Source organism: Anthonomus grandis, chromosome 10, assembly GCF_022605725.1.
Source record: "Anthonomus grandis grandis chromosome 10, icAntGran1.3, whole genome shotgun sequence".
NCBI lineage: Eukaryota > Metazoa > Arthropoda > Insecta > Coleoptera > Curculionidae > Anthonomus > Anthonomus grandis.
The window spans coordinates 1,851,420-1,866,931 of NC_065555.1; positions in this window are offsets into that span (position 1 = coordinate 1,851,420).

The following is a 15,512-nucleotide window of genomic DNA, read 5'->3' on the forward strand; positions in this document are numbered from 1 at the left end:
ACGGAAATTCATAATTCCGATAAATTATTTATTAATTTTAATTAGCATGGCCCTCACATAGCATTAATACCTTTTTAAACTGAATTGATTATTCTATCAACGTATTTGTGACAGTTGACAAGTGACATATGGCCACCCTAGAAACAAAATGGCTGAATAGTCGGTAGGGACAGTCATCTGTCAGAATTTAGTGACAGATAAAACTGACGTAAGTCACAAGAAGTTCAATATACTTGTCAACTGTCACCGAACGACAAATTACTATCGATTGACAAGTGACAGGCGGCTGATGCTAACCCTAAAACTAAAATGGTCGGTACATGCGCTTTTAATTAATTAATTAATAATTTAATTAAGTCTTCTCAAGGTTGTTTCGCTTATGTATTTGTCGTTAAATAAATTTTAGGTGCGTACATATTGCGAAGTAAATGTGCTTAATTTCGTGTTGGGAAATAAAGTGTGACAACATACTCGCTAATCCTCCGAAATTAGTAAGAGAGAAAGTGCAAAAACAGAGGCCCAGTGAAAGTTACAAATTTATTCTTACGATATAAAGCGAACCGAAGATTTAAGGCATAAGGTTTGACAGAAATGTCCCTAGATTTGTCATCTAGGCAAATTCTTAAAGGTTTGTCAAGTAAGAGACATCTTTAGGCTGACGAATTGACAGTAAAAAAAAAACAATAATATCCCTAGATTTGCTTTGTCATGATTTACTCCTTGACAGGTGACGGATTTATTTAGGGATTTACTAGTGCTCGTCTTATTCATATGAAGTACCAACCCAATATAAAAAAGTCCCTAAATCTGTCATTTGTTAAAAAACTTCTCCTGTATATGTCGCGGTTGCAAAATCAAAATCGCGTCAACTTTAAAAAAAAAACGACGACAATTAACTAGACTTTCCAAAAACGTGACATTTTGAAGAAAACAACTTTATATATTGATACTATAAGCGAAAACAAAGCAGACACACAATAAAGATAAACATTTATCTCATAATTTCTATAATCTGTTCCCATTTTAAAGCTACAGCATAGTGTTTTGCTGCAACAAAATGCGCGTGCGATGCGTGTGTTTGTTTTAAATTTGGACTCGCAAAAAGTTCAATGCACCCATTTAGACGAATAAAATGCGCCGCCGGTACTACCACATTATACGCACAATACATATTTTTGGACCGAATCGAAACGAAAATAGCACATTACGTAGGCGGATTTTGTGCGGCTTTCTATTAGAATCCTATCGGCACACGTATATATATTATCGAGTCAAATTAGAAAGCTCTTTTAATTACACTTTTATTGACAATAATAGGTGTAAACACAACATGTTATTATTCCTGTTTCTCCCAAAATCGTAGTTTGAAACTCTAAAACTGTCAAAATATTGTACCTGTAAGCCTGAATCCACATGGATCCGTAATTACAGATCCGTTGGGACCACGTGATTCCTATCAGCCAATAAGAGACCCGATTTTGGGTGTCCTATTGGCTGATAGCAATCACGTGGTCCCAAGTTGAAGTCTTATGAGTCAATAGAATAGTGCAGCATCTGCAAAATTTGTTAAACGACCTCTTATATCAAGAGATGCAAGGTCATTAATATTGAGAGGAAATAAAATAAGCACTGGGGAGCTCCATGATCTATTGGGCTTACAGCAGTTAAGTCATTCAATGACTTGACGATTTGCCTTCTGTTAGACAAGAATGATTCGAACCAGTCCAGAGTTACACCTCTGAAACCTGGACAAACGAGCTTACCGAGTAATACTCTGTGATTAACGCAATCAAATGCCTTAGAGAAATCACAGAAAACCGCTGGATTTCCAGTTCAAAGAGACTTCATGATTCATTGCTTAAGCGACATTTCTATGATCTTAAATAGGCATGTTATAGTGAGATGCCACCACCTATAAACAAATGTTTTACAATAGATTCTTGAGGTTATTCAGAAATGTAGTTGCAAAAGCAAGAGAGAAGAGAGAGAAGATTTTGTAGACTTTGAGTAGTGTTAACAGACAATCCATTAATCCCAGAAGTGTGTTTATTCTTAACTGTATGGAGAACACCTCTAACTTCATGTACATCTGTCTGAGTGAAATGAGGAAATAGATGATAAAAGCAGATGGCGTCCATTAAATATGTCAATGTTAAGTGATATGTCAGTAACTAGATCCAACTTTTCTTCTTTCCTCTTTCTTTTCTTCAAACTAGCTGAATTGCTGAATTTCTTATATTGATATCCATGTGTGTGCATATTTGGGGTGTCCCAAAAGTATGGACACACCCAAAAATCTTGGGAAATATGGGCGCTAGAAAAAATCTTTAAATACAAAAGTTTTGGGGAATCAATCGGTGCATCTGATGGTGACCTTAAACTTGACCTTGAGCTGGACCTTCAAGGTTATTTGAAGGTCAAAGCGATTTTTTAAATGGGAACCCCTATTTTTGACACCGGATTCTGAAAGAGCGGAAAATTTTACGTCCGGGTATGATTTCAGGTATGAGGTTGAAGTAATCCCAAGAGGTCAAATATAAGGATTTCTATTTGAAGAAATGACCTTCAATGGTCAAATGACCTTGAAAATGAGGTTCAACGTCAAATCCAAGGTCACCGTTGGGTTCCTCGTTAAGACTTACCTAGGGTATGACCTTCATTTGTTTTCTTTTACCACTGAACTCGCGAGTCATTATTTGACCTCTTCGGATTACTTCAATCTCATACCTCAATACATACCCGGACGTAAAATTTTCCGCTCTTTCAGAATCCAGTGTCAAAAATAGGGGTTCCCATTTAAAAAAATCGCTTTGATCTTCAAATAACCTTGAAGGTCAAGCTCAAGGTCAACTTTAAGGTCACCATCAGATGCACCGATTGATTCTCCAAAACTTTTGTATTTAAAGATTTTTTTCTAGGGCCCATATTTCCCAAAATTTTTGGGTGTGTCCATACTTTTGGTACGCCCTGTATATAAGCTTAGTAACTACATGAGCAGCTAGCGCCTGCGCCACTGTCTGACAGAACTGAAGTATCCGACATTTAGTACGGGGTCATATGCTCAAAAAACGTCTCTGCTTTGTTGATTTTTGTATAAATTGTACCATATTTTAGTTACAATGTCACTCTCTGTTCACTAAAAAGATCTAATATTTCCATGGAAGAAATGGATTTAAGTTTTGTAATGAACCCTTACTTAAAAATCGAAATCGAGTACATTCAGCGTTTTTTTTATTTGGAATAACTGTACGTTCAATTGGAATATGAACACCTCTTGGAAAGGGTTACTATAACCATCGATTAATACTTCTTAGATAGAAAACGCCCATAAGAGCCCGAAAAAATATTGAAAGTTGCGCCCTCTGAATCTCGAGGAGTATTACCAAAGAAAATGAGTTTGTGAAGTTATAATAGCGGGAAATTTAAAATTCTGTAGGGTAATTAGAAAATTGGGACCTCTTCCTTTCCATATTAAACAGAGTCCTGCGTTTATCACTGTTGCTATTTGCGTACTATAAGTTCTGAAAGAGCCACACATACATTTCTTACTAGAAAGATAGGTCTAAGTCTTCACAAGAAATAGAATTTCAAATAGAATTGTTAATTAAAATTTTCATAGCTGCAAGGCAGAAAATCTGTCTCTTTTGTTATCCATAGATTTAGCACATCTTTTTCTAAAAAACTATAAATAATGGCCGCATATTATAGTACAATCAGATGCTTGACACTCCTTGTATTCTTGAGGAGGTAATTATGCTTTCTTACCGCCATCTATATGTCGAGGAGTAAAAGCTTTTTCACTGTTCTCTGAATCGTCCAAGCTTTCAAGGCCCTGTACTAGGACAATAATGACAGATGTCATACAGATATAAGTAAAATAACATTGTGCCAACAGATGTCGTTAGATCTGTAAATGTCTGGAGGTATAGAGGACTCTGGTATTTACTTTATCTTCATATAGGTGGTGCATAAAAATCTCTTCATTTCTCGCCGTCAATATCCGGTTATATACATCCATTTTAAACTGCTGAGCATTCATAACATCTAATCCTAATATGATTTCTGCCACTAGTACTGGCTGTTGGAATATTGTTAAGCCAATGGTGACTGTAGTTCATGCAATCCAAGAATCGGGATCCTTTTTCTGTATCCAGAATTAAATTGGGGGGGGTGCTGAAAGCCTGTGTGCTACGACGTTTGGCTTCACGATAGTATGACTTGATCCTGTATCCACTACCATCTCACATTCACGGCCGCATATTTTACCCGGTACTACCAAGCTCTCTCCAGGATGTGGCAGCCGGTTTAGTCTTATACGTGGGGCTTGGTAGCACCTAGTCCTGGTTCCTTGGATCTCTTAAAGGCTTGGGGCATTGACGTTTAAGGTGCCCCTCCTCATTGCAATTCCAGCATTGCAATGGTCTTTTAGGTTTCCTCGCTAATAATGATTCAATCTTCTTTAGGCGGTCTTCGAGATCACTTTCCGAAGTTCTGATTTGTCTTATTCGTGTCTGACTTCTAGTTGCTTGAAAAGCTGCCTCATACTCTAGTCCATGGGCCAAAGCTTCTGATATACTTTTATGATGAGCCATCCTTAGAGCGTGGCTAGTATCTGGATCTCGAACTCCGTCAATAAAACAATTTATAGAAATTTGTTCTCGGAACTCTGTTAAAGGGGCTGAAGGGTAAGCCAGATTTACTAATCGAGCAACATCGGCCTCAAACTGTTGGAGTCCTTCCTCGGGTTGTTCAATTGAGCCTGGTACACTTGTTGTAGATGAGCTTCACCGTATCTCATCTCTAAGGTACGCACCAGAAGTAGAAATTGAGCTGATCCTCAGATGGCACCATTCTTAATATTTCTGTAGCTTCTCCTCTAAGGCTTAGCTTAAGATTGATTGCCTTTTCTTCGTTATCCCAGCGATTTCCCCTAGCAGCGGCCTCAAATTGGTTCAAATAGGTACTCCATGCTTCTTTGCCGTCGAATTTTGGTGGCTTTACTTTCATCATTATTTGCATTCCAGGATCGGGATGAAGAGGAGAGTTCTTGGCTCTTTGTTTGTACTTGCCCCAATTCTTCTTCTACCGTTGCTTCAAAGTTGGTCATTAATTTGTTTCTGATTCTTCTCCAGATCTTCTTTAAGTTGTAAAACTCGTTCATCCTGCTCCTTTTTAAGATTATCTTTTAAATTAAATAAGTCATCTTTCATGGTCCTTATTAGGTCTTCATTTTCCTTCTTCAGATCAGATTTAATTGTCTTTAGTAAATCTTCCTGTTTCTTGTCTCGCTCTTCTTGTTCTTTCCTTTGTTTGCGGTCTCGTTCTTCTTGTTCTACTTTTTGCTCGTCAAACTTCCTTAATAGCAGCTCCATCAATGTCTCGGTCTCCATCTTGGCCTGACTTCTTGTTAAAGGCATCCACTAAAATGAGCTTCCAAATATCCCACTTCTGACACCAATTGTAACGAAATTCGGGAACACACTTTTATTGTCAACGTCAAAAACACTAACCTAACTCGCCTTGACTGTCGTTTAATTGTTTCCAAGGTAAAAACTGACTAAACAATTAAAACTGAATGAATTGTCATGAAGCGCGTCCTTTTTAAAACCCGATGGAACAGTTTCGAAATATTTAGAATTATCTTCGTTATTTTTGCCCAAAGAGACCAATAATTTTAGGGGAATACTGACAGTCAAAGCAAGCAAGTATACAAAATCTAGAAAATTAGAACTACAGGAATTTACAATAATATAACCTAAATTGGGGCTCTCGAACAAGATGAACTACTTAAAAACTAAACAATATAGATAGAAATAATAAACCCTACGAATCGACTTTAACTACAGAATACTAATAAAATTGTACAAACACTAGGAGAATAATTAACGTATTTACATTTTCATAATAATATCATACAGTTTAAGACCTGGAGGTTAAGACAGTTTCTCCTCACAGAAAACCCCCGAAAAAAAATTCCAAAATAAAAAACGCCAAATAAATAAACCAGTCGTACGGCCAAACATGCCGCGCCCTTCTCAATCGTAATCTCGACGTTATTCTCAATTTATTCGGTTTTTTTTTTGGACGCTCCGCTCCGCTCAGTCGCTGCGGACCGCGGATTCCTCTCTCCCTGCCCCTCTGTACCCTTCTCGCCGCACCCGATGCATATCCAGACACGCAATGCGTGCCCTCTAAACGACCTCTAAATAGTTGGGTCATTGAATCCGCCGTGGTCCTTCGAATCGGGCGAGGTGCGGAGCGGTACGCGGGATGCGTGGCCTTGGATCGCGTTCGCTGCATTTACTCGCTCCGTCTGTACCTTTATTGCATTTATTTCACTCACGCCGGATGTTGTTTGTTTATCTGGTTACTACATAGTCGTCTTGCAGGTATAATGCCCGATTACGGGGCGAAAACTTGTCACTATAGATAATATTCCAAGTTGTGCCAAGAAGTGCCCTCATTTGAGAAATTATTGGTTTTATTTGGGCGTTATATTTTGCGTCATAACGGACCGACATTTTGCCAACGGTAAATTATAAAACGTCTATAAAAGCATTTTTTGCGACAACAATACAAGCCTGCCAACATATTTAAACCTGGTGTGTATCCATATAACTGAGGTACTTGATTTGAATTTACATAACTTTGATGTGCTGTTGGTGTGCAATACTTATGAAAATATGTTACGAAAATCCCTACTACAAATTTCACTCGACTTGGTAGGACTGTCATTACTTGTGCAACCTGTTCTTTGTTACAGGGCTGCCAACATATTTAAGCCCTAGTGGGATCCATTATAACTGTGGCTCTTAATTTGACTTTAAACATATTTTGTGTTTATGAATCCGTTGCAGAACTTAGGAAAATAGTATATAACTTAAATATGTTACAAAAATCACTAGATCTAGTGAAATTTCACCAGACTTGGTAACATTGTCATTCCTTGCAGTCGCTATTTGTTACAGGGCTACCAATATTAAAACATGATTTGAATTTACACGTCAATTATGTTAACAATCTGTACACTTTTAAGCAGGATCTTACTGTCCAGGCTTGCCAAGCAACATTGTCCTAAAAAACTGAACTGTATCAGATATAGTACAGTATAGATCTTATTTTTACAAATCATTTAATGTGATTCAATTCAATTTAATGTGACGGAGTCTATTGTACAACCGCACATTGTATCTTATAGATCCTTAAAAGATATAAACCTAAACAACTTTCAAGAGGATTTGGAGGCTGTTCCATTTCATTTAATATATGAATTCGAATCCATAGATGATAAGATACATTTTTTAAACAATAATTTACTCAAATTATTCGACAAGCATGCTCCTATTAAAACTATAGTTGTTCGAAAAAAAAAAGATTCTCCGTGGCTGACAGATAATATTAAACTATTGCAAAATTAAGAAATAAGGCATTAAAGGATTTTAAAACAACTAAACTGCCAGCTAAATGGAGTTATTACAAACAGCTTAGAAACTATACAACAACAGCGATTAGAGCGGAAAAAAGGGCTTTTTATAGTGATAAATTTGAGAATTGTACATACAAGGACAAGTGGCGTGAACTAAGAAAAATATTGCCATCAAAGCAGAAGCAAATTCCTAAATCTTTTGTAAATACCAACAATTTTAATTCATATTTTATAGATAGTACAAGAGTGACAAATATTGATAATTGTGATGAGTTAATTAATTTTTATGATCAGAATGCATTACCAACCTTAAATAAGTTTTCTTTTCATCCCACTGATTATAATACTATTTCTGCAATTATATTACGTATTAAGTCTAAAGCATTCGGGGTGGATAATCTTAATATTACGTTAATTCAACTATGCTGTCCTTTTATTATTTCATTTATTTTACATATTGTTAACGAGTGTATTAATAAAAACTACTTTCCCAAATGCTGGAAAGAAGCCTTTGTGTTGCCATTGCCGAAAGTGCATAATCCAACTGATTTTAGTCAATTTAGGTCTATTAGTATTTTACCAACGTTTTCAAAAATTCTCGAACGCATTCTAGACTCTCAAATTCGTAGTTTTCTTAATAATAATGATATTTTACCACCTAAGCAATCTGGATTTAGAACAAATTATAGTTGTACTTCGGCTATGGCGGACGTTATTGATGACTTAATTCGGGCTAGGGATGAGGGTAAGATTTCTGCTTTGGTGTTGTTGGATTATACTAAAGCTTTTGATTTGCCACTCAATTTTAAAGTCTTTGTTTCATTATATTGGCTTTTCTGATGCTGCTATTAATTTAATTGCCTCTTATTTAAATAATAGGATTCAACGTGTTAAAATAGATAACGACATATCTGATCCTTTGGAAGTTGAAAGTGGTGTGCCTCAGGGTAGTATTTTAGGACCCTTGTTTTTTATCATTTACACGTCTAGATTTTATCTTCAATTAAAGCATTGTGCCCATCATTTTTACGCAGACGACACGCAGTTATATTATTCATTTTTACCAGGAGATTTTAAAATGGCTGAGTTTAAAATTAATCAAGATTTACAAGCTATTTGTGATGTTTCTTCAAAGCATTTATTAAAATTAAATCCTTCGAAGTCATCTATAATGTTCATAGGTAATCGAACTAATGTAAATAATATTTTAAATGATATAAACATTAAATTGGGGGACGAAAGAATTCCAGTTGTTGACAAATGTAAGAGTTTGGGCCTTATAGTAGATAATAATATTCGTTTTAAACATCACGTGTCTAATATTCTTAAAAAGGCATATATTGCTTTGAAATTAATTTATTTGCATAGACACTATTTAAGTAAAGATATTAAGAAGCTTTTATGTGATTCATTGGTCCTTTCACAATGTAATTACTGTGATGTAGTGTATGGTTGGTGTCTTGATTATGAGGATAGGGGTAGACTGCAAAAGCTCCAAAACTCTTGCATTCGACTAATATTTGGCATTCGCAGGAGAAACCGCATTTCCCATAAACTTCACGCACTTGGATGGCTTAATATGCATAATCGAAGAATTGCTCATTCTTTAACACTTTTTTTATAAAATTTTAATATATCGTACTCCGCCCTATCTCTATCAAAAAATAACTTTTAGAAATGATGTACACCATTTAAATTTAAGAAGAAATACTATTCTCATTCCGAGACATAAAACACAGTTATTTAAACGATCATTTTCTTACAATTTTGCTTATCAAATAAATTCTTTAAATTTGGATCCGGACCAATTATTAATTTCTTGTAATACTTTTCGTAGGAGGATGATTGTAAATCTAATGAATCAGCAGGGTATATAATTTAAGTTCTTTTTTTTTAACTTTTTGAATGGTTGTTTTCTTAAGTAATTTATTACAATTTTTGGTATTGGGATCATTTTATTTATTTATTTATTGTCTGCAATAATTTTTCTATTTTTTGTTATTTAACAAAAAATGTAATCTGTTTTTTGGGTATTTGCAGTGTGTATTGTTTTGCTTGATGTTAAACTGTCAAATTTAGAATTTAGAACTCTTATGTAGTATTATGTAGGTTTATTAGGTATATGATTAAAGAAAAAGCTGTATTTAATCAATTATTAGTTAAGCGTTACTGTTAATGAGCGTTACTGAAATTACCATTTTTTTTTAATGAAGTGTGGGGCCACAATGTTAAAGACCAGAATCTGCCATGGCAGAATTCTGAATTTGTAGGCCTTTTATTTGCGTAAATTTATTGCTAGATTTTGTAAACTTGTATTTTTTTTGTTTCTTCTATGCAAATAAAAAATATTTATTATTATTATTATTATTATTATCACATTTTTTTTTTTTAACAATTAATCCCATATTAAACGAAAGTTTGGAACTTAATCGCCTTATCGTGGCGGCCAAGTCAGACATAAAGGATGTTGCGCAAATTAAAAAAAAAGAAAAAAAAAAGATTATCGGCCTTTTAGAAGCTGTTTTCGGGGGTGTGAAAGTCTTTAATGCGTGGAGAAATGTCACAGATTAGTATTGGCGTTTGAAGCCTAAGTCGTAAGTAAGGGTGCCTTCGACGAGTTCGCAGTCCGAGAGTGAAAACTTGACTAAGTAAGAATTCCTCCATCTTTTTTTTTTGACGCTCTTTGACTTTCTTACAGATTTGACAGATTTGATGTTTTAAAAGCCTCAAACTAGGTGACCCTTGGACCTTGTTACACAAAACTCTCTCTAACTAAGAAAGTTTTTTAGCTACAAGAATTATTCTGATACGAAATTGTTGTGTAAAAACTGCACTTTCTTTACACAAAACCCGTTTAAGAATACTACAATTACGTTGTAAAAATAGAGAGGCAAAAAAAGTGTCCTAGCCAAGACTATCCTAAGTACCTAAGTCTTTGACACAGAATAGCGTTCTTACTAATCAATCCATCCTCATAAACTCCTCTATAGAAAAAATATTATAAGTGGTTCCTAAAAATGCCTCCCAAGTCACCTCTCTCCAATCGATTCTCGTTGACCGGTAAATCCGCCTTACCAAAGATCACAACAGAACGTCCCAGAGACTTGAAGCAACTCATAGGGGTAATACTATATGCAATGTTTTCATTCACCCGGTACATAATAGATATTGACACGTTAAGAAGGTATCGCTTTCTAAAAGGTTGTTTACACTTTTGTTTAAATATCGTTTGGGGGTTTGAAGGTGGTGGTATTCTGTTATTGTTGGTTCCGCCCAAGTGGTGGGATTGTCTAAAGGAACGTGATTATGCAAAAGAGTCATTCATCAAAATATTGTAAGAAAATGTTTTTTTCCATTTGAAAATCTATTCATATCCATTTTTTGTCGGCGCTGGTTCTCGTTGTTTTCCCAAGATTGAAGTTCCTGAATGTGTTCTTCTTGATTGGCAGTCCACGCTGTCAAAGTCATCTATGTTTAGGTAATGTCAACTGTCATTGTCAACTGTCACTATTGGATAAAAAAAAAAGCGAGAAGAGTGGGTAAGGCGAGAGAGAGAGACTTGGTAGCGTTAAGTGTAAGCGATTTTTTGACCTCACTGGCTTTGGATGTTTTCCACTAGCTAAAGTCCTTTAGTTTAACCTTCTTCGTATATAGCCTGTACTGTTAAAGTCGAATTTTATTGAAAATGCACTCTCCCTTGTGTAGTGAAGTAGCCTTTGGCAAGACTTCGCCTATATAGCCTTGTTTGATAATAATAAAGTCATTTATTATTATTATTAGTATTAGTTGTCACTTGTCCGCTGTAACTCATAGATAGAAAAAGAAACAACTCAATTGGTAACCATTTTTTTCACTGGTTTTCGTTGTGTTCCCTAGATTGAAGCTCCTAAATGTGTTCTTCTTGATAAGAAGTCCATGCTGTCAAAGTGTACTAAAAACTGTATTAAAGCAACGTCAACTGTCACGCTTGGATAAAAAAAAGCGAAAAGAGTGGATATGGAGAGAGAGAGAAACTTGGTAACTTTAATTCTAAACCATTTTCATATCTTACTTGCTTTTGATGTTTTCCCAGATTTAAAATTCCTCAGTTTATTCTTCCTAGTATTTAGCTTATGCTGTCAAAGTCAAATTTTATTGAAAATGCACTGTCAGTTATGTCGTGAAGTAGCCTAAGGCCAGACTTCGACTATGTAGCCTTATTTGGTAATAATAAAGTCATTTATTATTATTATTAGTTGTCCCTTGTCAGTTGTGACTCTTGGATATCGAAAAAGAAAGAACTCACTTGGTAACCATTTTTTTGACGTCATTGATTCTCGTTGTGTTCCCTAGATTGAAGTTCCTGAGCGAGTTCTTCTTAGTTGGCATCCTCTGCTGTCAAAGTAAAATTATAGTAATGCAACGTCAGGTGTCATTGTCAACTGTCATTCTTCAATATTAAAAGCGAGAAACATGCTTAAGGCAAGAGAGAGAGATTTGGTAGCGTTATGTATAAACACGATTTTTTTTACCTCACCGGCTTTGGATTTTTCCCAATAGCTAAAATTCCTCAGTTTAATCTTCTTAATATGGGCTGTCAAGGTTAAATTTTGATGAAAATGCACTGTCAGTTGTCACTTGTAGCTGAGAGCCATGGATAGAAAAAGAATACATTGACTTAATAGTAATTTTTTGGGCGTTACTGGTCCTCGTTGTTTTCCCAGTATTGAAGCTCCTGAGCGAGTTCTTCTTAGTTGGCATCCTCTGCTGTCAAAGTAAAATTAGAGTAATGCAACGTCAGGTGTCATTGTCAACTGTCATTCTTGAATATTAAAAGCGAAAAGAATGCATAAGGCAAAAGAGAGAGATTTGGTAGCGTTATGTATAAACATGTTTTTTTGACCTCACCGGCTTTGGAAGTTTCCCAATAGCTAGAATTCCTTAGTTTAATCTTCTTAATATGGGCTGTCAAAGTAATATTTTATTGAAATGCACTGTCAGCTGTCACTTATTAGATGTGACCTTGCATAAAAAAAGAGAGAACTGACTTTGTGGTCATTTTTTTGACGTCACTGGTTCTTGTTTTTTTTCCCAGTATTGAAGCTCCTGAGCGAGTTCTCCTTGGTTGGCAGTACGTGCTGTCAAAGTCAAACTCTATTAAAGCAATGTCATTTGTCATCCTCGGATATGAAAAGGGAGAAGAGTGGATAAGGCGAGTGAGAGAGAGAGAGAGAGAGAGACCTGGTAACATTAAAAGTAAGCCATCTTTTGACCTCACTAGCTTTGGATGCTTTCTACTAGCTGAAATTCCTCAGCTTAATCTTCTTAGTTTGCGCTGTCAAGGTTAATTTTTTATGAAAATGCACTGTCAGTTGTCACTTGTAGCTGTGACCCATGGATAGGAAAAGAATGAACTGATTTAATAGTAATTTTTTGGGCGTTACTGGTCCTCGTTCTTTTCCCAGTATTGAAGCTCCTGAGCGAGTTCTTCTTGGTCGGCAATACGTGCTGTCAAAATTAAATTCTATTAAAGCAATGTCAACTGTCCTTGGATAAGAAAAGCGGGAAGAGTGGATAAAGCGAGACTTGGTATCTTTAAGTGTCAGCCATTTTTTTAACTCATTGCCTTTTCATGTATGCCAAAACCTGAAATTCCTCAGTTTAATCTTCTTAGTATAAGCCTATACTGTCAGCTGTCTTGGTTGACAGTACGTGTTGTGAACTGTCATTTGACATTGACATTGACAACTGTCAACTGTGCCCCATGGATAATGAAAGAGAGAACCCTCGATATTCAAAAGGGATCGCCCTATTTCTTGCCGTGACTGGTTGATACTCATTACATTCCAAAAACTTATGTAAATGCCATACCTAAAAATCATCTTAGGTTCCCCACTCCTCAAAACTTCAGCGATATTTTCAAAATTCACGGTTAAATAGGCACAAATAATAAAGCAAAAGGGTCTGAAAAGGATCATCTTATACATGATATATCACATCGTCCTGACAATGAAATTTTATATCATTCATTCCGCTATATAGATGGTGAGATTTCGGATACCGTTATGGAGAGAGAGAGACCCATCAGGTGGTGACTTTCGCAATACCAAATCTTGTATCAACCAGACAACCACCCGTGAATTTCACCAAGCGGGTGGTAGGGTGCGTTTTCACATTTTCATTGTTTGTTTTTATATGTTTGTGGTGAACAGGTAGGATCAATAATATATAAAGTTTTTTTTTGAACCACCTGATGGGTCAGTTTTAACCCTGGGTTAAGTCAACAGTTTTTTTTATATCAACCAAATTAAGATCGTAATTCGTTTGGTACTTAATCTACAATGAACCTGCCTTAGGTAGAAACCCATTAACTATATCAACCTGCAACAAAACAGCAAGCAACCCTTTTCCGACCATTCCACCCCATCGTGATAATAAAATCGGTGCACCTGCATTAATTTATGTAAAATGCAAGCCGCGTCTAAAATTACCAAAACCTGCGCCCCTGATGACGAAGAAATAAAGGAGAAAAAAAAAACTCGATTTCTATCCTTCTCTAACGCCCAAACCAAACATTCTTTTCATCCGCCACAAAACCGAAGGAAACGATAATCAAATTCACACAGCCGCGGCCAAAAATGCAGCCGGGTATTATAAAAAAAAAAGAGGCATTAAATAGGCCTGTTTAGGTGGTACTACTCCGCGCCCCTCGTGGTCCCGCGCCCCCTTGACCCGTCTCAAGGCCAAGCGAACGGGGTAAGAAGTCTCTTTTCGGTGGTACCGCTGCGTTTTTCGATCGCGTCGTCTTTGTCCCGCACGACTAAAAGATTTAGGATTTAAATATAAGAGGGGGGGGCACTGTTAAAATTGTTAAGTCGCTTTGTGTAATATAAACCCCAGAGTTATGAATCATGTTCTTAGAATAGTTGACAATTTTTGATAATGTGTATACTTTCCTTTAGAGTAATTGTGACTTTGATATACATGCGGATAAATTCAAAAGTTTTGTATCACCCTAAGTTTCCGTTAAAAGAGTTTTTTTTTATCGTCAAAAGTAGATTAGAAATTTATTAATTGTTTAATTATAATTTGACCATAAACACCTTAAGATGATCTTTCATGTGAAGCTCCTATTAGTTTGTGGCTTGACCTCACTCCGTGAGTCTTTTGTAGTTATCTAGTTTTTAAGGTTAGTTTTGTTTTTTTGTTGTCTCTGATGAGTTATTGTAAGCCACGAACTTAATAAATATACCTGGACTGCCAATTCAATGAAAAAAAAGTAAATGATCACTACTAGGTGCCCGCCATTTTGCGTGATTGTGTCCTTCCGATGTTGGTCACTCTGACAAATTTCAGTGGTGCCAATTGTAGGGAAATAAAATAATTAAAGTTTTTGAGAGGTTATGTTTAAAAAAACATGTTACATTCAGTTAAGAATAGATGCGATAAGATATTTGCGTTATTAATAAACTTAACAAATTTAGTTAAGAACAAGAAATAAGGACGCTGATACATTATCCATGTATTAAATAAGGAGGAAGCTATGGCGGCGGGACGCCATTTTGAAACATTTAATTAAATAGAAAGGGGGTGTCATGCGATACATCGTAAGCTCCCACTGAAAGCTTTATGGTCCTAGATCATTATTTCTACCCGTAGCAAAGTTGCAGCCTGTCAAAATCTTATTCTCCGCATTTTTATTTTCCTTACTATACCTATTCAGGTGTAATTTGTTTATAGAGTTTATATTATGTGTCAATGTCAATGTCACATTAACGTCAAAAAAGCAAGGAAACTAGACGTAAGGAGACTGACTTGACTAGTTTCAGAAAGTTGCCGCATCAGCGCTGTTGGTCAAAAGGGTGCCTCGCTCTGATTGGCTGAACCCACCTTTTGATAATGTTATTGTTATCTACACCTAATGACAATTAGGCAGCTGCAAATGTAAATATAAAATTCTGCAATGTCACAAAATATGTATTTTTTTTCCACTTATCTCCATTGAAAACGACTATTGTTATCAGAAATTCTCTTTTTGAAAACGTCAAATTGACGCGGGTTAAAATAAAAACAACGCACAGAGTAACCAATCAGAGCGAGGTACACA